At 35.3% G+C, this 26,542-nt stretch overlaps 1 protein-coding gene across 30 annotated transcripts in view; it reads left to right on the forward strand.

Annotated features, from left to right (window-relative positions):
* The window catches only part of SCAPER (S-phase cyclin A associated protein in the ER), a 407,833-nt gene that overhangs the window by 200,628 nt on the left and 180,663 nt on the right, over positions 1-26,542 (forward strand). The window lies entirely within an intron of this gene.

A 26,542-nucleotide genomic window follows, 5' to 3' on the forward strand; every position in this document is an offset into this window, starting at 1 on the left:
CGGGCCATGGAACTACAAGGCAAACTCTTAAGTATATGTGTTTCTCTGGTGTTTCCAAAAGCCAGTCAACCATTGGTGGATATTTTTCTTTTTGTTCTTAATGATATTGAAATTGTTTTTAGTTGTCTTAACTGAAGTCTTCTATGGTAAAAATACATTCGTTACCTTGTAGTTTTTTCAGTCATATTTTTCCTAACATGACATTCTATTTTAAATAGAATCAGAGTAATAAAGATATACAGTTTTATGGCAGAAAATATAAGACTTTGAATTATAAAGCTCATAAATCACAGATTTTCACAAAACACCAGTTTCCTTTCTGTTTCCAATAGAAGATTTGATAGTTTTCTTTAATGACTTACAGTCTTTAAATGTTTCAGTGACAGTTTAAAAAACCCTTAATGGTTTTAAAAGTATTTATTATTCACTATAGAAAATTTTAAAGGAACAAAAAAGAAATAAAACTCCCTGTAATATCCACTGTTGACATTTTATTGTGTTTTTTCTAATATTTTACTGTATATTTTTACAGTATTTTATCTTGCTAATTTTATTGTAAATATTCTATCGTGTCTTGTAAATTCTTTTTAACTGAATGGACATATCACAATTTATACAATTTATATCACTTAGGTGGTTTCTAATTTTTTTGTTTAAGGTAATGTTCATCTTTATTAGCTGCAATTTTTGTTTTCTAGGTTTAAACTGTATTGTGTAGTATTTTATATATATGAAAGAATGTAGTAATACCAATTACATACATGCAATGGGTTATGATCTCATGACCAACCCAAGAACTAAGTTGATCCCAGTATATTTATTATTTATAGTTCCCACTGGATTCCTTCTTCACCCTATCCCCCTGCCTCTGCTCCCTTTCAGGAAATACTGTATAGAATTAAAGGGGTATCCTTTCTTTGTTTTATAAAAATAGTGTTTTTGATTTATCACATAAATTTATATTTAATTAATATTTTGTTTTGCTTGTATTTGGCCTTTATAAAATATTATACTGCAGACTTCTTGATTTTTTCAATCAAAATTATGGCTCTAAGTTTTATTTAAGCTTATAGATGTAGCTATTTTTCATTTATTTTCTCTATTGTGTAGTGAGTACTACATTGTGTTAGTACTACAATTTTTTATATCATTCTCCTGACAATAGGTGTTCATTTTCAGGATTGGATGTGTGTGTGTAGACGGGGGTGATTGGAGAGAGGGAGAAGGGTAAGGGGCAGTGCTGCTCAAACAATTTCTGTATTAGAACAATTCAAGAAGAATTTCTCTAAAGCAGGGAAGGAGCCTCAGACTTTAGTCTGCATCAGAATCACCTAGAGGACTTGTTAAAACACCTTGGATTTCTGACTCAGTAGATCTGGAGTGGGTCCCAAGAATTTGTATTTCCAGTAAGTTCCCAAGTGACATTGATGCTGCTGGTCCAAGGGCTATACTTTGAGAGCTTGCTCTATTCTAGGCAACATGCCTCAGGGGCAGAATTACTGGGTTTTCAGTCATATGAATAACCAACTTTACAAGACAGTGCTCAGCTGCATTTTGGCATCAAACAGCAATCCTCTTTAGGAACTGAAAGCAGCATACTCACTGTGACATGACCACAGAGCCACATGGAGTCAGTTCTTTTGTATAACATGTCCTTTTCAAAGTATGAGAGAGTTCAGAAACTAGTAGTTGTTCAGCATGTACTGGATGGAATGTTTAGAGGATTTATATACCTTGGGGAAATCTCTAATTACTTTAAAATTAGCAGATACTGATAATTTTCTTTTTGTTTTTAAAAAAGCATACTTTGAAATAAAAGGCATTGCTTGAAGATACTACCATGTAAACTTTATCTTACGAGTATTGTTTTAGATTGAAGTAGTCACAGAATTTTTGAGTAAAAAGTAAAATGATCTGTGTAAGAAAGGTATTCAGTATGAAAATCTAAAGTTATTTCATTCACAAAGGGGCAATTTACCGGAATACCACTGATTCCTTATAATTTGAGAGAGAAAAATGTTGTCTGGCTCCCAGTCTAAATGGTCTGTGTCAGGAACCTTGCTGTAAAACTGTCCTCAGAGTATACACTGCAGGACCACCTAAGAGTCTAAACTTACCTACAATAAGATCTTTTTGCAACTTTTAGAAGTAAAATCCTTTTTACTTTGCCAAGACAGACACACTTTATGTGAAATCCTGTTCATAGAGTTATACTGACATTTCAGGGTAATTCAGCTGATGGTATTTATGATTTCAGTCTAGGAATTATAAATAACCATTCCTTTTTGTTTGGAAAACTGCCTGGAGTAACAAAATCATTAGCGCCAAAGCCAAGTACCCAGTGAAGAATTTGAAGACAGCCTAGAAGTGACAGGGGTGGGACTGGTGGAACTTGGGCATGCACTCACTGAGGAATGGTGAGAGATTAATCTTGAGGTCTTTGTCCTCTTAGTTTAGACCTCAGCACACTAATGCTTTCTGTTACTGCTTCGGCACAGTTTTCCTTAGATAATTTTTCTGAAGCTCTGAGAACTGTTTTAGGGCTAACAGGTTAAAAGTGTGAAGCACAAAAGTCCTCCTGTCACAAAAGAGATTTGGAGACTAAGGAGATCTGGGTATTTTAGTACTTACTGTGTGACTCATGTTCCTTCTGGCTTCTTAGGTTCTCTGGTTCCATTCAGAAATAAAACATTTGTAAGCTTTGTTGTGTGCGTTCTGCTTTTTAATAAACTGCGCCACAAACCGCTGCTTAAAGTATGTAATCTAATAGATTTTCTCTTCACAAGGATTAAAGCCACCATAGCCTACATCCTGACATAATCATGAACTGTCTCACCTGCCCTCAGAGACTGCAAAGAAAGTGCCTCAGCATAGTACAGAAGGTATAACCATAATCCAGCCCTGGAGTAGATTTGCAGTCCAAATTCACATCACCCATATTATTTTAGATGTTGAATTGAGTTTAAAGTAGCCCCAGATTGATTAGTAGCATCCCCTAGGAACGTGGCAGAAAGAAATGCAAATCCTAATTGGAAGAAGACACCTTTATCCTAGGCCTCAAGGCATTTCTGTGAAGTCATTTTATGAGAACAAGTGGCCACAGTCAAAATACAACCACAGAAGTAGATAAGTCATTATGAGTAAGCTCAAGCAGAAAGTAGAACTGCAAGACTTTGTAAATACCAGTCATAGATCATAAAACTGTGTGTTTTATATGTTAGGAAATAAAAGACAAGATTGAAAATATCTACAGTTATGGACCTAACAGTAGTGACACAGGAGGTAATTCAGAATAGTCTTCTCACTGATGACAGTTAATAAAGCTAAACAAACTATAAACTGGTTCCAAAATGCTAATAGACGAGTAAAGAATTACTGGTCCAAGATCTAGGAACATGGCATTTTGGGGCTGGGTACAGTTGGTGATCCAAAAAAGGTGGATGAGAAGCTGAGTAGTACTTTTAATAATATTGCAGAACTGGTGGAGGAAAAACATTAGCGTCTAGGACTGTCAGTGCTAACGCAGTGGCAAAAAGTCCATGTTTTGGGTTGAGACTTTAAAGGATTGAACTAAGAGAGAGGGTAAACAGAAAGTGTGCCAGTCACTGCACAGACTACAGCTAAAGGTGAAACCATCTGGGTGGCTGGGAAAATCCTGAACATTGGGGAAAAAAAAAAAAAACGGGAAAGTGATCTGGTACCTAACCAAAGCAAATAGAAAATCTACTCTGAAGGAAGATATTATAATAATCAACCTAAGCCTCAAATTTTTTCAATAAAGTGATTTTAAAATATATTTTCTGGCAGAGAAAGATAATTAAGCATATAAAAGACAACACAGCATGGATAAAAATCAATAGAAACAAACAAATAGGGACTCCAGAACTATGCTTACTGTGTTCAAGGATATAAGTATTCATTTTTTTAAAAAAGTATAGCGCATTTGAAAGAAAATAGAAATTTGAGAACTGAATGTTTTTGTAATTAAAATTACAAAAACCGTAGATGAAATAACAGAATAAACCAACTGGAGAGAGAATTTGTGTACTGTAAGATAGGTCATAGGAAAGAATCCTGACTGAAGCACGGAGAGAAGATATGGAAAATACAAAGAGTGTAAGAGGCATATAATATATAGTGAAAATGCCTAATATATGTATAGTTATTCAGAAGGAGAGGAGTAGAAACATTATTTGAAGTCATTATCATTTAGAAGTTTCTAAAACTTACAGATCAATCCACAGATTCATGAAACCAAATAAAATTCAAGCAGGGTAAATTAAAAAGAAATCCACAGTTCACAAACATCATAGTAAAATTGAAGAAAAGCATAGTGCAAGCCAATCTCCTTCATGAACTTGAATTCAAATTTCCTAAGCAAATTTTGGCAAACCAAATCATGCAATGTGTTAAACGAATAATATGTAACAACAAAGTTAGATTGATTCAAGATATGCAAGTTTAGATTATTGTTGGAAAATCACTCATAGCTTATATTAATAGAAGAAAAAGATCATCTCAAAAGATGCAGTTAAAAAGCATTTGATAAATTCATCACAAAAGGAATTCCTGATGGTAAACCAGGAACAGAATGGAACTTCCTAATCTAACAAATTGTATCTGCCCAAAAAAAAGCATAGCTGATATCATAAACTATTGAACAAGTTTAACAAAGCCACTAGATACAAGGAGAGTATATAAAAATCAATTGTATTATGATGTCATCAAAAGAATTAAGTATGTAAAAGTAAATCTATCATTTCATAGATTAGATTTTTTCATATCTCTTATTTAAAGATGCAGAAATTAAGATAGTGTGCTGTTGGAGCAAAGATGGAGAAAAAGAAAAATATAAACAGTGCTGTTCTAATGTAAATGCTTGATGCATGGCATGTGAGGGACTTGTTACGTGTATATGGAAAAAGGAGGTGGGGTGAAGCATTAGGAGAAAGTATGGTCTATTTTGTGAATGATGCTATGGTGGTTAAATATCCTTATTTTTAAAAACTGAAACTTGACTTTAACTCACATCATAAACAAAAAATTAATTCTAGACCTAAATGTAAACGAAAAAAAAAATTAGGAAATAACAGAAGAATGTCTCCTTGACTTTGGGATTTTGCCTAGATAAGAAAAGTACAAAAAAGACATTAACCATAAAGGAAGGTGTTGATAAATTTGCATTAAAATAGGAACTTCTTTCATCAAGAGACTCCAGGAAAAGAAAAGAATAAAAAAGAAACAGAATGAGAGAAGACATTTATATGTACAACTCGCAAAGAAGGATATCCAGAGCATATAAGGAATTCCTACAAATTAGTGAGGAAAAAAAAACCCCAACAACAACCCAATAGGAAAATGGTCAAGAGAATGGCATTCCAAAAGGAGAAATTTAAATAGCCAATAAATAAATGCAAAGATAGTCAATCTCTTTAATAATCATGAAAATCTAAATTAAAAATTTGGTGTTATACTGTGAGTCACCTATCAGAATGGGAAAAAATTAAACATGGAAAATATCAAATATCAGCAAAGATTTAGAGCAATGGGAATGCTTGTACACTGTTTGTGATAAGTTAGTGCTACCATTTTATTTTTTTTAATTTTTATTGAAGTGTGGTTCATATACAACATTGTATTAGTTTCAGGTATACAGCAAAGTGAATTGGTTATATGTATACATATATCCACTCTTTTCCTATGTAGGTCATTACACAGTATTGAATAGAGTTCCCTGTGCAATACAATAGGTTCTTGTTAGTTACCTATTTTATGCATAGTAGTGTGTATATGTCAATCCCAATCTCCCAATTTATCCCTCCTCCTCTTTTCCCGCTTGGTTACCTTAGATTTGTTTTCTACATCTGTAACTCTATTTCTGTTTTGTAAATAAGTTCATTTGTACCATTTTTTTTAGGTTCCATTTAAGTGATATCTTACGATATTTGTCCTTCTCTGTCTGACTTATTTCACTCCGTACAACAATCAGTAGGTCCATCTGTGTTGCTGCAAATGGCATTATTCTTATTCATGGCTGAATAATATTCTGTTATATATATATACCATATCTTTATCCATTCATCCTTCAATGGATATTTAGGTTGCTTCCATGTCCTGGCTACTGTAAATAGTGCTGCAATGAGCCTTGATGTGGTGTGTGTATCTTTTCAAATCATGGTTTTCTCCAGATACATGCCCAGGATCAACTTAAGTTGAAGGCATGCATATCATATTTTACTTCCAGGTCTATATCTGAGAGAAACTAATGCATATATGCACAAGGAGACATGTGCACAAAAATTCAAAGTTGACATTGTTTATAATTACTAAACATGGAAGATAACCCAAATATCCTTCAACAGCTGAATATATAAATTATGGTAGCAACATGGATATGTCTCACAATGTGCAGTAAGTGAAACAGTTTACCAAAATATATTTATACACTATTGCAGTTCCAGTTATATAACTTCAAGAACAGACAAAGCTAACCTTACTGTTTTGGAATGTATACCTAGGTGGTAAAACTATAAAGAAGATACAGGAAGTATTTCTCGTAAAAATCAGGATAATGATTATCCAGAGAGGAGGGTGCCTGGTATGATCAGGGAGATTTACCGAAGGGGTTTCCAGAGTGCTTCTAGTATTCTTTTTTCTTGACCAGATGGTGATGTTATGCTCAAATTACTCTTTAAATTGCATTATGTGTTTTTTATTTTTTTCTGGCTTTCTATATGTTTGTTATGTTTCACAATAAAAATTACACTAAAAGTTCAAGTTAAATTGCTTCAAAGACACTTGTTGCACAAATGTTTAATTATTTCAAATAAGTTTTTAAAACATTCTTATATATGCAAAGGCACTCTCCTCATTCTTGCCATTGTATTAAATTTGTTCTAAGTAAATGTGATTTGTATTTGCATCGACTTTCTCAGTACTCTGCCACACTGAACATTACATTTAAGTTTGGATAGTAACAGCATCCCACAAGCTTTCTGTGGTTTATCAGTAACATGAGACATTTGTATGCTGTTACTATAAGTAAACAGTTTAAGCAGATGGATTGGACATGGATTTTGTCCAGTTGCCTTTCCTGACTTTTTTAGAATCCTGCCAAATTTAAATAGGGATTCAGCTGTGAGTCTCTTCAACCTCAATAAGTAAACCACATAGCTGACAACATTCATAATTTAACTGAATCAAGAGATGTCAAATCACAATTGACTTTGTGATACCTATAGCACACCCTGCCATGCTTTGGTGCTTTTGAAGTTTATCCTGCAAAATTCCACCAACAAAAAACTGTAGAAGATAGAAAGGTAGAAACTCTACCTCACCCCATCCTCTTCTTTCCTGCTTTTCACCAACTGAGGTTTGTGGCTATTTCATACAGGCCTAGACTCAGAGAAGATAAACCCCTAATCCCTAGGAGCTTTTTCAACCTAATTGTGTTCAGAAATTGTGTTCAGGTCCTGCTGGACACTGCCTCTTGTCCAAACCTCATGGTTGTGTTAGGTTTTACTTCTCTTATTTTCAGCTGGAACTCTTCAGTTGTGAGAAACTGGAAAACATTCAATTGTGGGATCCTCTTATTTTGATCCCCTCATTTACAATGTTCTTAATTTATGGAGTTGTGTCCTCATAGCAGCTGCCTAATAACTGTGTATAACTTGTATGACACCCATATTTTGTCAGAAGGTATCAAGTATATCATATGGCCCAAAGTAAAATGAAAATGTTTCTCATACCTTCTTCAACTAGCTTGTTTTAGTCAACTAAATGGAATTGTTATTTTAAGAATCATACTGATCTTTATACATGGTTTGTATTTTTTTAAAAAGAAATAATGAAGGAAAGGGAAGAAGTGTTTATATATTTTGTTTTAGGTGTGGTTTATATGTATGTCCAATTGCCAAAATTCATCAAACCAAATACTTAAATCTCTGTGTTTTATGTTAACTATCTCTCAGTAAAAGAAAAAAAAAATAGGTGATCATGACTGCAAAATAGTGTATATTATATTCCAGATGATGAGGCTTGCCTTTATAAAAGCACACTACTTTAGTCATCTCGTCTGAAATCACTTATTGTGGTTTCCTTATGAAAAGTCCTCTTTTAAAAGCTGATAAATTTGTTATAAAAATTCAGTTATGAATATTTGCACTGCTAGTTTATAGCAACATTTTTATACAACTAGTGATATTTTCTATTATGATTATGCAAATTAACTCTTTGTGGACTACTGTTAAATTCTTTTTAAGAACCTCTTACGTAATATAACATAGAAATTTATGTAAAACAGACTTGCACAGAAAAATGAATAATTATAACAGCAAAAAACCTGGTGACTACTCCTTGAGAAACATCACTGTCAGCATCTCAGAATCCTCCAACCCACCTACATTTATTTTGCCAATCATACATTTCTCTTAATATTTGGATAAATTATTACTTTGACTTTTTGGAAACTACTTTTTTTTTATTTTATGGTTTTGTCCCTAAAGGACCATTCCTAAATAATATATGTTAGTTTAAACATGTCTAGTTTTGAACATTATGTAAATGGAATGCTCTTCTCTGTAATTTGATGTTTTGCTTCTATCAAGATTATGTATTTAAGAATTTTTGTTGTTGTAAGGGGTTTTTCCCATTGCTATATATTGTGTCATTATATAAATTTACCACAATAACATTTATCCATTTCACCACTAATGGAGATTGGGTTGTTTTGATGAAATAAGTGCTTCTAAACATGTATCGTTGAACTCATGTGCAAGAATTTCCCTAGGGAGTAGAATTCCTGGGTCATATGGTATGTATATCTTTAATTTTTCTTGATAATGCTGTATTGTTTCCAAAATCACAACAAGCTACTCTACTGCCAGCAAAGTATGAAAGTCCTTTCTCTTTTTCTAACACTTGATATTATCAGACTTTTTAATTTTTGCTAATCTTGTGGGTATGTAGTAGAACTACTTGCTGTAGTTTAATGTGCATCTCTGTTTGCAGATAGGTTTGGGCACCTATTTGTACTGCTTGGCCATTTGAATTTTTTTGTGACATGCCTTTTCAAATCTTTTGCCCATTTGTCTCCTAGTTCTACTAATTTTTTTTTTTTATGTTCTGGTTACCAGTCCTCAGTTGTTCAAGTGTATTAAATATATACATTTCTATTACTCAGCTGTCATTTTACTCTCTTTTGGTTTTTTTGATGAACAGTTCTTTTTTTAAATTAAAGTATAGTTTATATATTTATAATATTATATAAGTTACAACTGTACAGTATAATGATGCACAATTTTTAAAGATTTTACTCAGTTTATAGTATTGGCTTTATTTCCTGTATTGTACAATGTATCCTTGTAACTTATTTTATGCATAATAGTTGGTACTTCTTACTACCCTATCAAAATATTTCCCCCGCCCCTGCCTCTACTCTGTAACACTGATTTGTTCTCTATATCTGTGTCTATTTCTTTTTTATTATGTTCACTTGTTTGTTGTATTTTAGATTCTAAGTATAAGTTATATCATATAGTATTTCTTGGTTTTAGTATGGAAAGAGTTATCAGTATTTTATGGTTAATAGTTTTTGCTTATCTTTATAAACAATTGCCCCATTCCTGAGTCAAGAAGTCTTTTTTTATATTTTCTTCTAGAAGTTTTATAGTTTTGCTTTTACTTTTAGTTTATTATCCATTGGGAATTAATTTTCTGGCTTGTTGTGAAGCTTAATTTCATTCTTTTCCATCTGGGTGCTTAATTTTTTGAACACCATTTATTGAAAAGACCAGTTTTTCCCTGTTATTCTTTGGTGCCTCATCTATCATAAGTCAAAGTTTTATAAATATGCATTTTTCTTCTAGTTTTTGTTTTCATTTATTCTCTCCCCAGTTGTCTCTGATACACATTAAAACTATCCATTAAATTCTTAATTTTAACCACAGTATTTTATTTTCCATGTCTAGAAAGCCTGTTTACTCTTTTTCACATCTGCTATGGCTTTTTTATAGTTCCATGTTCTTTGCAGATATTTTCGAGCTTATTTTTTATTTATACACAGAAGATAATCATTTTACAGTCTATTTGATAATCTCAATATCTCATATCTTAAGTATATGCTTTTATACATTCTTTTTATGTCTTAGTTCCTTTTTCACCTATTAATTTTTCATTACATACCTATAAGTGTAATTGTGGAGAACTTTTGCATCTATCGTCATAGCATACTAGTCTGGAATTTCTTCTGATATCTTTGTCTAGCTGTGCTATCAGGGTGATACCAGCTTCATAGAATCAGGTAGGAAGTGTTCCCTACTTCTGTTTTTTGGAATAATTTGAGAAGGACTAGTGTTAATTCTTGGAGAAGGCAATGGCACCCCACTCCAGTGCTGTTGCCTGGAAAATCCCATGGATGGAGGAGCCTGGTGGGCTACAGTCCACGGGGTTGCTAAGAGTTGGACAACTGAGCGACTTCACTTTCACTTTTCCCTTTCATGCACTGGAGAAGGAAACGGCAACCCACTCCAGTATTCTTGCCTGGAGAATCCCAGGGATGGCGGAGCCTGGTGGGCTGCCGTCTGTGGGTCGCACAGAGTCGGACACGACTGAATTGACTTAGCAGCAGCAGCAGCAGTGTTAATTCTTCTTTAAATGTTTGGTAGAATTGACCAGTGAAACCATCTGGTTCTGAGTTTTTCTTTGTTGAGAGATATTTCATTACTGATTCAATCTCTTTACTTGTTACAAATATATTTCAATTTTCTATTTCTTCTTAAGTCAGTTTTAGTAGTTTACATATTTCTAGGAATTTGTTCATTTCATCTGGGTTATCTAACTTGCTGGCATATAATTGATCATAGTATGCTCTCATAATCCTTTTATATCTGTAAGGTCAGTAGTAATATCCCCACTTTCATTTATGATTTTAGTTATTTATGTCTTCTCTTTTATCATTAGTTAAAAGTTTGTCAATCTTGTTGATCTTTTCAAAGAACCAATGTTGATTTTTCTCTTGTTTTTCTGTTCTCTATTTTATGTCCACTCTAATCTTTATTTCCTTTAGTTTAGGGTTATTAGCTTTGAGGTTAGTTTGCTTTTCTTCTTCAAGTTCCTTAAAGTTTAGAGTTAAATTATAGATTTGAGATCTTTGCTATTTTTAAAGCAGATAATTACATCTGTAAATTTTTCTCTTAAACATTGCTTTCAGTGAATTTCATAATTTATATTATATTCATTTTCATTTATTTCAAAACATTTTCTGATTTCCCTTGTGATATCTTCTTTGACCCATTCATTGTACACTATGTACTGTTTAATTTCCACATATCTGTGAGTCCTTCAGACTTTCTTCTGTTACTGATTTCCGATTTCATTCTTTTGTGGTTAGAGAATATACTTTGTATAATTTCAGTCTTTTAAAATTTATTTACATTTGTTTTATGGTCATTGTAGTGGAACAATTTTAAAAATAATTGAAAACCTAATATAATGGGGCCTTCCTCTGGAAATATTTTTATCGATTTTTTGTAGGTGCTAAGTATATTAATGTTTCCAGAACATCTTAATTCAAATTCAAGGCCGAAGGTTCCCTGGACCTCTTGGGGTGTCCTAACAAGCTGCAAGTATATGGTTTGGCTGGCTAACTTCCATTTCAGGCCTATTATGAGGGTGAATCTTTTCAGTCTTGGGTGGAATGGTTAACTTGTGTCATTTTGTAAATGTTTCTCATGGATCAGCAAAAGCAGCCTTGAGGGCTGTGCTTCTTCTCTTGGTTTTTACCTTTTCCTGTATATTCAACTCTTGCCTGGAAAATCCCATGGATGGAAGAGCCTGGTAGGCTACAGTCCATGGGGTCGCTATGAGTCAGACACGACTGAGCGACTTCACTTCACTTTTCACTTTCATGCACTGGAGAAGGAAATGGCAACCCACTCCAGTATTCTTGCCTGGAGAATCCCAGGGACGGCAGAGTCTGGTGGGGTGCCGTCTATGGGGTCGCACAGAGTCGGACACGACTGAAGTGACTTAGCAGCAGCAGCAACTTGTAATTCTCTTTCTGGTAGCTTTAATTTGTGTGGAATAATTTTAAAAAATGTTTTATTCAGCTTTTTTGTCGTTTTCAACAAGAGAGTTTATCTTAATTGCTAGTTTCTCATTTTGGAATGAGATAGTCCTTCTAGTGTCATTTTAAATCATACTTCTAAAACAAATTACAGACTGGAAAGATGTTAAAGTAATGTCTATAACATCAGCATTTTGGGAAATGTCTGTTATACTTAAGTTAGCTAGTTGTGTAACTGAGGATCAGCCTGTTTCATATCAAGCTATGTCGCAAATATACGAAACTGTGTGTCCCCTTCCACTTAGAAAAATATCACACATAGAGGATTTAGTTTAAAAAGAGAATGCCTTTGGTGATGAATCAGTGAAAGTCCTTATTCAGAAAAGTATTTAGTTCATTGACCAGAACTATAGAACATTAGAGTTGTTTATACCCAACTGCACATTTTTGGTGGTTATTTGTTATTTCTTCTTTGAACTAGGGGCTTCCCTGGTGGCTCAGTGGTAGAAAACATCCCTACCAATGCAGGAGACTCAAGTTCAATCCCTGGGTGGGGAGATTCCCCTGGAAAAGGAAATGGCAACCCATGCCAGTATTCTTGCCTGGGAAATCCCACAGACAGAGGAGCCTGATGGGCTACAGTCCATGGGGTCACAAGTAGTAGGATGCAACTTAGTGACTAAACAACAAAAACAGCTTAGAATTAGATAGAATATGTTTTTTTTTTAAGGAGAGCTAAGCATGAGAAATCAAAACCAAGTTCGCTACTTATCTAGCTAGGTAAATACCAATATACTGTCATTACCCACCTTTCCTTAGCTAAGGGAGGCTTCTCAAAGGTATTAGATACCAAAGTACCCTTCCCTGGAATGTCAGTTTTATACAAATATTAGAGACCAAAAAATCGTTAAAAATTCTTTTACATTCAGGTTTTTGTGCAAAAGATCATGTGACAAATAATTGATAATATCTCACCAAGGCATGTCAGTTATTACATTAGGCAAGAAATGTCATAAAAAATAATGTTTGAGAGCCAGAAGTAGGACCATGAGTTATTTAATCTATATTTATGTTGCTAAAAATGACAGTGCTGCTGCTAATATTAAGAACAAATTATTAGAGTTCTTTCTTCACTAACAAAGTTCTTATTGAGTACATTGTTGTTATGACTTAAGGAGATAGATAACACTATATAAGAAACCCTTTCAGCCCAGCAAATGATATGAGTGATTTTGCCTGTTAGTAAGATGTGCTTTTTGAAGTTTCTGCCTGTAGCATCCCAACAGTATTCCATCATGCTACCTCTCTGGCAATGTTCTGCTCTTAGGCTCACCTTAGTGATTGATTGTTGGATGCAGTGAGTAAACACTTACTGTTTTTAACTACATTTGTATAAGTCTGGGTTCTCGGAAATAGTGACACTAAAAAACGAGAAATTGCCCGTATAAGGACCTTGATTCTCGCTGTCTTCAGTTCAGCTCATTTTTTTTTTTACGTTAATAGACTCCATGGCAAATACCTTGTATGTAAGTAAGACAAGAAGAAAACTATTTTCCTCCTCATAGTATGTAATATAAAACATTGTTTTCTAGTTAAAATAAACAAAGATGAGATCATGGAAAAGAATGCAAATTTTTAAATTTTTGAAATAAAATTCTCATGAAGATGTTTCTTGCTGGTACTAAGGGTATACTACCCCTTCCCCTGCATGTCCCTGAAAACTCACTATTTTTCTGACATTAGAAATTCTTAAATGAACATTTGGAGAAACTCTACCTTGTAATAAATTAAATCGTCTAGGTTGTCCTCTATCCCATCCTTAGGAACTGTGGAGAAATAAAGGATTGTTGAAAGTTACGTGTGTTGTTGGTGAAAATTGCACCATCTGTGGGCAGATACTAAGGAAGCAGATGAGAGCGGTGTTGAAAGCATGGACCTAGAACCTGCTGCCTGTTTACCTGGACAAATTAATTAATCTATCTGGGCTTCAGTCTTCCTTATCAGTCAAATGTATGATGTTGACATGTCCCAAAGGATTGTGTGGCTATTCAGTGAAATAATATATGTTAAACTCATGGCAATAATTAGGCATTCAGTAGATGTTGATACAATATAATGCAGCTATTAAGACCACAGGCTTTGTAGTTATAAGCTTGAATTCAAATCACAAATCAGCCATGTAAATAGTAGCTCTGTGAGCTTAGCCAAATTATTAACCTTTGTAGGAAACTTCATTTTCTTCCTTTGAAAAATATGAGTAGGGTTACATATCTCTTTTGTGAGAATTAAAATTTAGTAGCAACATAATCAAGTGTTATTTATTACAAGTATTAAAATACAGCATCTAAATTAATATAAACCATCATTTTAAATATTAAAGGAGAAAAACTATCAGAAGAAACAGAAAAGGCATAAATTAAAATTCAACACTTATTCCTAGCTGTTAACAATTTTAAGGATTTAATTTAAGAAGAGTCTAGTTTAGGGTGGTTACCAAAAAACTACCAAAGAACACCATATCTAATAATGAAACATTGATTCACTCTCCTGGAGTCAAGGCCAGCTCAATATAACAAGAAAAAGCAGTGCTGATAACTACCTGATGTGCACCAGTTAGCCATGTGGGTTGTTTGAAGTCATTTCTTCCTTTTGATTGGTTGATATTTGGTGAAATATGTTGCTAACATGTCTGAACATGCCTGAGTACTCCATTATCGTATCCACACACACCCATATTCCCTGGCCAGCTCCCAGTGCATGCCCCTGACAGCAACAAGAGGAAGCCTCTGCAGATGGCTAATGAGCATCACAGAAAGCTGACTCAACTCTGAGGAACTGAGAGAAATCACCCAAATGTGAACATTCAGCACCACCCTAAGGAAAGCATTGGAAGGACTGATGATGAAGCTGAAGCTCCAATACTTTGGCCACTTGATGTGAAGAGCCAACTCATTAGAAAAGACCCTGATGCTGGGAAAGATTGAAGGCAGGAGGAGAAGAGGACGATAGAGGAGAAAATGGTCAGATGGCATCACTGACTCAATGAACTTGAGTTTGAGCAAGCTCCGGGAGTTGGTGAAGGACAAGGAACCTGGCATGCTGCGGTCCGTGGGGTCGTAAAGGGTCGACTGAGTGATTGAACAGCAAGGGAAAGCAAAAGGGAGGCTGTCAGCACATGGACTGGCTTTGCAGGGTCAAAAGAAGGCATATAATCTTTAACAGTTCCCTCAAAAGAGGAACCGAAAGTGTGGAGCAAGTATATTCATAGAAAAGTTCTGAGAAACCTTAGAATCACTAACAAAACTGACCAAGTTAATTTTTCCCTGGAAGCCAGACTTCTTTACTGTGATGGCATCTTTAAATGATAATACAGTAATGCAAGACATGAAGGAAATATGATACAACCGAATAAACGCAATTTTCCAGCAACTGACTCCAGAGAGATGGAGACCTAAAATTTAACCTGAGAAAGAATGAAAAGGAGTGAAGAAAACCTAACAAGAACCATGGTCTACCATTAAGAAAAATAGTCTGCTTTATTGAAGTACAAGTAGGAGAAGAAAGGGTCTCTTGGGGAAGTTTATTTAAAGAAATAATGCCTGAGAACTTCACAGTTATGGGAATTTGGAAAGAGTTTTGTGTATCCAAATTCATGTAACTCACAGGTGCCCCAAAATTGCAATCCCAAATAATCTTAAAAACACAAAATATAATACAGCTGTTTAAAGTCAAAGAAAAAGAAAAATTTTAAGGCAGCTGAAGGAGAAAAAAGATCTTCATATACAAAAGACTGTTCCCCCCCCCCAATAATAAGGCCATCAGTGCATTACTGCCAAACAAGAATACTGTACCCAGCAAAGCTGTCCTTCTGAAATGAAGGTGAGATAAAGACTTTCCCAAATAAAACCTGAGGGAGTTCATCATATTATCCCTTCCTTATAAGAAGTCATGCCAGGAGTTTTTTAAAGCTGAAATGGAAGAATGCTAATTAGTGACGTGAAAATATAAAACCATCTAATAATGTAATGAATGTTAATCACTTAAGTCTTGTATAAAAGTTAAAGGACAAAAGTATCAGAAGTAACTACAATAATCTGTGATAAGAGACTATTATAAGTTTTTACATAAATTTCATGGTAACCAAGATGCAAAACCCCCAAAATGGTACATACCAAAAGAGGAAGAAAAGATAAGGGAACCACAAAGTAGCCTGAATACAGTAAAATGACTTTAACAAGTCCTTACCCATCAAGAATTACTTTAAATGTAAACAGATTATCAATCAGAAGGCATAGAGTGGCTGAGTGGATAAAAAAAAAAAGACCACAGTATATGCTGGCTGCAAGATTGAAAGCTTTCCCTCTAAGATACGGAATAAGACAAGACTGCTTACTGTCATCACTTTTTTCCAACATGGTGCTGAAAGTCATAACCAAATAAATTAGGCAAGAAAAAGAAGTAAAAATGAATTCAGATCATAAAGGAGGAAATAAAATTGTCTCTGTTGGCAGAAGATACAATCTCATATATAGAAAATCCCAAGACTCCAAGAAAAGCTGTTAGAACTAAAAAACAAAATCACTAAAGTTGGAGAATACAAGATGAATATGCAAAGATCTGCAGTTTTTCTATACACTAACAAGGAAGTATTTGAAAAAGATATAAAAGAATCCTATTTACAATAGCATGAAAAACAATAAAAGACTTAGGAATAAATTTAACCAATAAAGTGAAAAGATCTGTATACTAAAACTATAAGAAACTGATAAAAGAAATTGAAGAAGGCACAAATAAATGGGGGGAAAAAGTCTCATGTTCATGGATTAGAAAAATTAATATTGTAAAAAATGTCCATGTGGTACTTCCTTGCTGGTTCAGTGGTTAAGATTCCACCTGCCAATGTAGGGGACACAGGTTTGATCCCTGGTCCAGGAACTAAGGGAGAAGGCAATGGCAACCCACTCCAGTACTCTTGCCTGGATAATCCCATGGACAGAGGAGCCTGGTAGGCTGCAGTCTGTGGGGTCGCGAAGAGTCGGACATGACTGAGCGACTTCGCTTTCACTTTTCACTTTCATGCATTGGAGAAGGAAATGGCAACCCACTCCAGTGTTCTTGCCTGGAGAATCCCAGGGAAGGCAGAGCCTGGTGGGCTGCCATCTATGGGGTCGCACAGAGTCGGACACGACTGAAGCGACTTAGCAGCAGCAGCAGCCAGGAACTAAGATCTCACATACCAAAGGGCAGCTGAGCTTGTGCGCCACAACTACTGAAGCCCAGGCACCCTAGAGCCCATGCTCCTCAATAGGAGAAGCCACCATAACAAGAAGCCCGCTCACCACAATTAGAGAAAATTCCATGTGACACAATGAAGAGCTTGTGTGCCACAATGAAGAACCAGTGCAGCCAAAAAAAAAAAAAAAATTCCATACTAACCAAAACCATCTATAGATTCAATGCAATCCCTATATAAAGCTATAGTAATCAAAAATAGTTTGCTGCTGCTGCTGCTAAGTCGCTTCAGTTGTATCCGACTCTGTGCAACCCCATAGACGGCAGCCCACCAGGCTCCGCCATCCCTGGGATTCTCCAGGCAAAAATACTGGAGTGGCTTGCCGTTTCCTTCTCCAGTGCATGAATGGGAAAAGTGAAAGTGAAGTCGCAAAAATAGTTTACTGCTGGCATAAAAACAAACACACAAACAAGTGGAATAAAATTGAGAGCCTAAAAATAATACATATAGAGTCAACTAATATTTGACAAGGGGGCAAAGAATAGTCAACAGGGATAAAGATAGTCTCTTCAAAAAGCAGTATTGGAGAAATTAGATAATCACGTTCAAAAGAATTAACTCAAAGTGGAATGAAGACTTAAATGTAAGGCCTGAAGATGTAAAACTTCCAGAAGAAAACAACAAGGAAAAGTTCCTTGACATTGGTCTTGGTCATGGTTTTTTTGGATATGACCGAAATTACAAGCAACAAAAGCAAAAATAAATAAGTCAGACTATACCCAACTTAAAGGCTTCTACGTAGCAAAAGAAACAAGCAACAAAATGAAAAGGCAACTTATGAAATGATAGAAAATATTTGCAAACCATGTATCCAATTAGGGGTTAATATCCAAAAAATATAAGAAACTCCTGCCACTCAATAGCAAACAATAGTAATAACAATCTGATTTAAAAATGGGAAAATGTACCTAAAATTGATATTTTTAAGAGCACATAAAAAAGGCCAACAGGTTCTTGAAAAGATACATCATCATCATCATCAGGAAAATATAATCAGACTCACAATGAGATACCACCTCAGTCTGTTAAAATGGCTGTTATCAAAAGGATAGCAATTACCAAAGGTTGGCAAAGATGTGGAAAATAGAACCTCATACACTATTGATAATATATATTGGCATAGATTGGTATAGATATTATGGAAAGCAGTATGGAGATTCCTCGAAAAATTAAAAATAAAGCTACCATATGATCTAGCAGTCCCACTTATGAGCATATAGTCAAAGGAACTGAAGCCACTCTCTTAAAGAGATACCTGCACTCCTGTGTATATTGCAGTTTTATCCGCAATAGCTAAGACACTTGTTGTTCAGTTGCTAAGTCATGTCTGACTCTTTGCGACCCAATGAACTGCAACATGCCAGGCTTCCCTGTCCTTCACAGTCTCCCAGAGTTTGCTCAGAATTATGTCATTGAGTTGGTGATGCTATCTAACCATTTCATCCTCGGTCACCCTCTTCTCCTTTTGCCTTCAGTCTTTCCCAGCATCATGGTCTTTTCCAATGTGTTGGCTCTTTGCATCAGGTGGGCAGAGTTTTGGAGCTTCAGCTTTAGCATCAGTCCTTCTAATGAATATTCAGGATTGATTTCCTTTAGGATTATCTGGTTTGATCTACTTACAGTCCAAGGGACTCTCAAGAGTCTTCTTCACCACCACAGTTTGAAGGCATCAATTCTTGGTGCTCAGTTTTCTTTGTGGTACAACTCTCAAACATCCATACCATGATTGCTGGAAAAACCATAGCTTTGACTATACAGACCTTTGTCAACAAAGTAATGTCTTTGTTTTTTAATATGCTGTCTAGGTTTGTGAGAACTTTCCTTTCAAGGAGAAAGTGTATTTTAATTTAATGACTGCTGTCACCTTCTGCAGTAATTTTGAAGCCCAAGAAAATGAAATTTGTCACTATTTTCACTTTTTTCCCCATCTGTTTGCCATGAAGTGATGGAACTGGATGCCATGATCTTAGTTTTTTGAATGCTGAATTTTAAACCAGCTTTTTCATCCTCCTCTTTCACCCTCATCAAGAGGCTCTTTAGTTCCTCTTCACTTTCTGCCATTTCTTCACTTTCTGGTATTATCTGTGTATCTGAGGTTGTTGATATTTCTCCCGGCAATCTTGATTCCAGCTTGTGATTCATCCAGCCCAGCATCTTGCATGATGTACTCTGCACAAAAGTTAAATAGGGTGGCAATATACAGCCTTGACATACTGCTTTCCCAGTTCTTAACTAGTCGTTGTTCCATGTCCAGTTCTAACTGTTGCTGCTTGACCTGCACACAGGTTTCTCAGGAGACAAATAAGGTGGTCTAGTATTCCCATTTCTTGAATTTTCCACAGTTTGTTGTGATCCACAGAGTCATGGAAACAACCTAAATATCCATTAGCAGATTAGTGGATAAAGAAAATGTGGTGTGGAAATATGCAAAGAATATTATTCAACCTAGGATAAAAAGGAAATCCTTGCATTTGTAACAGCATGTATAGAGGACATTCTGTGTGAAATAAGTCAGAGAGAGAACAACAAATACTGTGTGGTCTCATGTATGTGAAATCTAAACATCAAATTTGTAGAACCAGGGAGTAGAATGGTGTTTGCCAGGGCCTGGGGGTTAAGGTAAATGGGAAGCTGTTGGTCAAAGAGTATAAACTTCAAGTTATAAGAGGAATAAGTTCTGGGATCTTATGTACAGTGTAGTGGCTGAAGTTAACTATACTATATTATATATTTAAAGGTTACTAAGAGATTAGGTCTTAAAGGCCCCCAACTTGCCCCGCACATACACGCACATAATGGTAAGTATGTGAGATAATGAAGGTGTTAATTACCCTTATTGTGATAATCATTTCATAAAACATATGTATATTAAATCAACATGTTGTTTGATTAAACCGAATACCATAAATGTGTACAATGTTGTGTGTCGATTATATCTAATAAAATTGACAACTTTTGAAAAGATAGTCACTGAGGGGAAAAAAGCAAAGAATTTAATGAGGGTTTTTATTGTTGTTGTTCAGTCGCTCAGTCATGTCCGACTCTTTGAGACCCCATGGACTCAGCATGCCAGGCTTCCCTGTCCTTCATCATCTCCCAGAGCTTGCACAAACTCATATCCATTGAGTCAGTCATGCCATCCAACCATCTCGTTCTCTGTCATCCCATTCTCCTCCTGCCTTCTATCTTTCCCAGCATCAGGGTCTTTTCTAATGAGTCTTTTTATAAGGTGTAGTAAATGTGTGATGTTGGTACAAATACATAGTAGAAAATATTAGCCCCAAAACTATTTTACATATATAGGAGTGTGTATAACACATAGATGTGCACATATACATACATATATAGAGGGGATCTTGGTATTTTGACATAAATTGCATATTCAGTAGTAGAGATAGAATGGAGCCTTCAGTAAATGGGACTGGAACAATTATTTTTCCATATTAATCAATGAGTGGAGCTATGTGTAAGTGAATTAAGTGATGGAATGAGACCACTATCTCACAAATTTGAAAATTGTATGAAAATTAATTCTAGGATAAGTTAAAAGCAGAACTTGTACAAAAGCAGAACTTTTTTAATTTAGAAAAAATATAGTATATCTCCATGGGATTAGTTCAAAAATAATTTAGTATCTCAAAAGTGTGTATAACTAAGTAATATGATTGACCACATTGATGTGAAAAACAAAATTCTTCAAATAATAGCTTTGATAAACAAAGTTATATGGTATGACTGAAAAGATATTTGCAACACATATAATCAGAAATCGGACTAGAAGAACGTATTAGTTTTCCTACAGATCAGTAGGAAAAGATCAACCCATTAAGAAACTGAGTGAGTCATTAAAAATAAAAGAAATCCAGATGGCCATTAAATATTTGGAAAGATGCTCAATGTCATTAATAATCAGATTTCTGTAAATTTAAACAAGTTACCATTTTACTCCCAGTCTGGTAAAAACTGAAAATGGAAAATACTATGTGTTTGAAAGCATATGGTGAAAGAAATCCCTCATACACTACTGGTGGAATATTATTTGATACACTACTTTGTTGAGCAGTTTGGCGAGATCTGGTAAAGGAGAAGCTTTGCATGGCCCATTTGACCCCCCAGGATTCTATTTGTAGTTTCATACTTTGGAGAAACTCCTGTATCTGGGTGCAGTAAGATCTATACAGGGACGTGTGTTGCATACTCATTTTAATAGCAAAAGCCTGAAAATAACTTCAGTTCAGTTCAGTCGCTCAGTCGTGTCCGACTCTTTGCGACTTCATGAATTGCAGCATGCCAGGCCTCCCTGTCCATCACCAACTCCCGGAGTTCACCCAAACTCATGTCCATCAATTTAGTGATGCCATCCAACCATCTCATCCTCTGTCGTCCCCTTCTCCTCCTGCCCCCAATCCTTCCCAGCATTAGGGTCTTTTCCAATGAGTCAACTCTTCGCATGAGGTGGCCAAAGTATTGGAGTTTCAGCTTCAACATCAGTCCTTCCAATGAACACCCAGGACTGATCTCCTTTAGGATGGATTGATTGGATCTCCTTGCAGTCCAAGGGACTCTCAAGAGTCTTCTCCAACACCACAGTTCAAAAGCATCAATTCTTCGGCACTCAGCTTTCTTCACTGTCCAACTCTCACATCCATACATAACCACTGGAAAAACCATAGCCTTGACTAGACGTACTTTTGTTGGCAAAGTAATGTCTCTGCTTTTAAATATGCTATCTAGGTTGGCCATAACCTTCCTTCCAAGGAGCAAGCGTCTTTTAATTTCATGGCTGCAATCACCATCAGCAGTGATTTTGGAGCCCCCCAAAATATAGTCTGCCACTGTTTCCACTGTTTCCCCATCTATTTGCCATGAAGTGATGGGACTGGATGCCATGATCTTAGTTTTCTGAATGTTGAGCTTTAAGCCAACTTTTTCACTCTCCTCTTTCACTTTCATCAAGAGGCTCTTTAGTTCTTCTTCACTTTCTGCCATAAGGGTGGTGTCATCCGCATGTCTGAGGTTATTGATATTTCTCCCGGCAATCTTGATTCCAGCTTGTGTTTCTTCCAGCCCAGCGTTTCTCATGATGTACTCTGCATAGAAGTTAAATAAGTAGGGTGACAATATACAGCCTTGACATACTCCTTTTCCTATTTGGAACCAGTCTGTTGTTCCATGTCCAGTTCTAATTGTTGCTTCCTGACCTGCATACAGGTTTCTCAGGAGACAGGTCAGATGGTCTGGTATTCCCATCTCTTTCAGAATTTTCCACAAATAACTTACATGTCATCAATAGGGGAATGGCAATAGTAGAATGAACAAGTTGCAGCTTTGTTGTATAATAGAATACTATGGAGCAGTTCATTGATTATTTATTTAAGAAACATTAATGAACTTTCATCTGTGTACTAAACACTTTGGATACTGAGGACATGATGGTAACCAGCACGAAGTCTTTTAAATCGTCACTTAATCAGGACATTATAATGAATGGAGGCAAAAAGTACATCCACTTTGTGTAGTTGTCACACTTTATACTTATAGTTTATGCACTTTTCTATATGTATCATTAAATGAAGCATTTACTTTTTAATTTTTAAAAATTTTATTTATTTTGGGTTGTGCTGCATCTTCGTCGCTGTGTGTGGGTTTTCTCTGGTTGCAAAGAGTGGGGGCTACTCTTCCTTGGGGTAGGCTTCTCACTGCCAGAAACTGGCAAACTTTTCCAAATTGTCTGTACCACTTTACATTCCCACTAGCAACATATGAAGATTCCAGTTTCTCCACATCCTTGTTAATTTCTGTCAGTAGATAGATACACGACAAATGTAGATATCCTAGGGAGTGTGGAGTGGAATTTTGTGATTTTAATCTGCATTTCTCTCATAAGTAATAGTATCAAACGTGTGTGTATGTATTAGCTGTTCATATATATATTTTCTGAAGAAATATCTGTTCAAACCCTTTGTCCATTTCTAAGCTGGGTTATTTATTATTGTTGAATTATACGTGTCCTTTATATATTCTGGATCTAAATCCTCTGGATCTAAATCCCTTATCAGTAATAGGACTTACAAGTATTATGATTTCTCCCATTCTTTACGTTGTCTTTTCATTTTGTTATTGGTGTCCTTTGAAGCATAAAATTTTATTTTTTTATGAAGTTCAGATTATCTCTTTTTTCTCTGGTTGTTTGTAGATTTAGTGTCTTAATTCAAAATCATGACTGAGGTCTTAGTTTTCATGGCTACCTTATGAATACAAGCCTTCCCAAAATAGAAATTAGAAAATTATCTTTCCAGCCTCTCTGACAGCTTGGCACAGGCATATGATCTAAGTTCTTCCAGTTAGAAGCACACATGCCAGATTTCGCATCAGAGTCTAAAGTGGTAAGAAAGAAAGGCACTATCAAGAATTCATTCCAGTAAGAGTAGCAGGAGATACCTCCAGTTCTCAGATTTCAACAGTGGCAGGAATTAGCAGTAGTTCAGTTCCTTCTGTCCACAGTACAAAGTACAGTGCTATGCCCAGCAATTGCAAGCACACTGTCTACACTGAAAGTTCTCTCTTGCCGTCCTGAAATGAATCCATTTTGTGTGAGAATAGTAACTGCAAGTCTGTTTCCCATTACTTTAAATGAGGGGGAAAAAATCATATTTTAAACTCCCAATTTCTTAAACTATACTTAAACTATAAAACACAGTAAAATGCATATATAAATGATAGACACTCACGATGTAAAATGTCCAAAACATCATAACAATTAATATGATTGTTAACATTTTGTTTTGCATCCAATAGCATGTTACATATTCCCTTTGTTTTCAGTCAGTGAATTTTTTGAAATATGTATATGTGCTCTGACATTTTATGAGTTCTGTTTGGAGTGTAATTCAACTTGCATATCATTGTATTTAAAATGTACTCAGTTTGGGGTATATATAAATTTTTTTGTGTATACAGCAACTGAAATGCTTGTAATTAAAGATGTTTGTTCTATACAGTTTGGATTTTAAAAACCAAGAGACGTTGTATTAGGAGAATGTTATCCATAGAAACGTTGTTCAGGGGTATACCTGTTTTTACTGAGCACTTGTAACATGCCAGGTACCCTGCAAGGGATATGATTCTTGTCTACAGGCCCATATATATATATTTTTTAATAATATATTTACTTTTTTAAAATTAATTTATTTATTTTAGTTGGAGGCTAATTACTTTACAATATTGTAGTGGTTTTTGCCATACACTGACATGAATCAGCCATAGGTTTACATGTGTTCCCCATCCTGAACCCCCCTCCCACCTCCCTCCCCATCCCATCCCTGTGGGTCATCCCAGTGCACCAGCCCTGAGCACTTGTCTCATGCATCAACCCTGGACTGGCGTTCTGTTTCACATATGATAATATACATGTTTCAGTGCTATTCTCTCAGATTGTCCCACCCTCACCTTCTCCCACAGAGTCCATAAGACTGTTGTATGCATCTGTCTCTTTTTCTGTCTCGCGTATAGGGTTATTGTTACCATCTTTCAAATTCCATATATATGCGTTAGTATACTGTATTGTTTTTCTTACTGGCTTACTTCACTCTATATAATGGGCTCCAGTTTCATCCATCTCAGTAGAACTGATTCGAATGTATTCTTTTTAATGGCTGAGTAATATTCCATTGTGTATATGTACCACAGCTTCCTTATCCATTTGTCTGCCGATGGACATCTAAGTTGCTTCCATGTCCTAGCTATTATAAACAGTGCTGCGATGAACATTGGGGTACATGTGTCTCTTTCACTTCTGGTTTCCTCGGTGTGTATGTCCAGCAGTGGGATTGCTGGGTCATACGGCAGTTCTATTTCTAGTTTTTTAAGGAATCTCCACACTGTTCTCCATAGTGCAGGCCCATATTTTAAATAAAACATGGTTGTGTTTTCTAACCCTGTCCTAAATACCCAAAAAGTTAATATGGAGGTGAAAATAAGCAAAAATTGTTTTTTCTTTAAACAGATAAGCTTTCCTACTCCTCTCACTTTATGAAAAATTATAAAACATCTCATCAGATGAGTTCTGGATTCTAATCCTAGCTCTGTCACTTCCCTAGGTGACAATTTCTTTGTCATATGAGAAGTAGACTGAATTAGATCTCTAGGGTTCTGTCCAGCTCTAAAATTATCTGACATTTTGCTTCAAACACATATATGTAAGTCATGTAAGCAGAAGATACTCAAATGAGTGAAAAACTTTTAGAGCTTCTCCCTTCTAGAATATTCAGAATTTCCGTCAATAGCTTGTATCCTATAATTGCTCTCAGAAAAACCCCAGTGTTCCCCTTGTTTAGGAATGTCCTAATCTCATAGGATAGGAAGACAGTGATCAAAAATTGTTTTTATCTATTTATTTTGTTAATTTAAAATATGTTATCAACAAGTATTAAGAAAAAGCACATGAACCACAAAATTGATTATTAACTTTTCATCATATATGTTTCTAGGTGAAGGTCTATAATAAGAAAAGGGCAATGAGAAGATAAATTTCACAGTGTTAATAGGCAAGTCCTCTCTGGAGTAGTTTTTTCTTTTTCCAAGCATTACTCTGCCACTAGTGAAGTCTCATTATTTCTAAGTGTCCTAATCAATAAGGTCATGAAAGATTGATGTCAGGAGCTGTCACTGTGTTTATGACAAGAAGCATATAGAGTCATTTATAGTAGTGGGCAGTAATTCTCCTGTTAACTTGTAAGTCAGGGAATCAGTAAGCCCATCTTACATGTCTTTTGGTGGTGAAGAGAATCTCAGTGGTGTCCATCACTGACTGAAGAAGAGGCCAATATTGTTAATTGAATTTCCCTAAAGAGAACAAAAACATACCATCATGTCAGGGGAAAGGGAGAAGTAGAAAATCCATTCAAGTCTGATATGTATGAGTTGGTTGCATTGATTTTCCTCTGCTAATGGTATGGGATGGATACAGAATTGTCCTCAGAAAGTAAAAGGTTGATTACAACAGCTCTTTTCCACTTAAGTCTTTTAGGAGCAAACTACCAATGTTTCAAATAAAGATACATGTATTTTATTATAATTTTGAAGTAAAACATTTTAGTTTTATTCTATTAAAGTAATATGTATTGTAGAAAAAGTGTAACACTTAAACATTTTCTTATTATTTCTTATGAACATGCTTTTTAATA

The sequence above is a fragment of the Giraffa tippelskirchi genome, chromosome 12 (genome assembly GCF_054371585.1).
Source record: "Giraffa tippelskirchi isolate mGirTip1 chromosome 12, T2T-mGirTip1v1.2.pri, whole genome shotgun sequence".
NCBI lineage: Eukaryota > Metazoa > Chordata > Mammalia > Artiodactyla > Giraffidae > Giraffa > Giraffa tippelskirchi.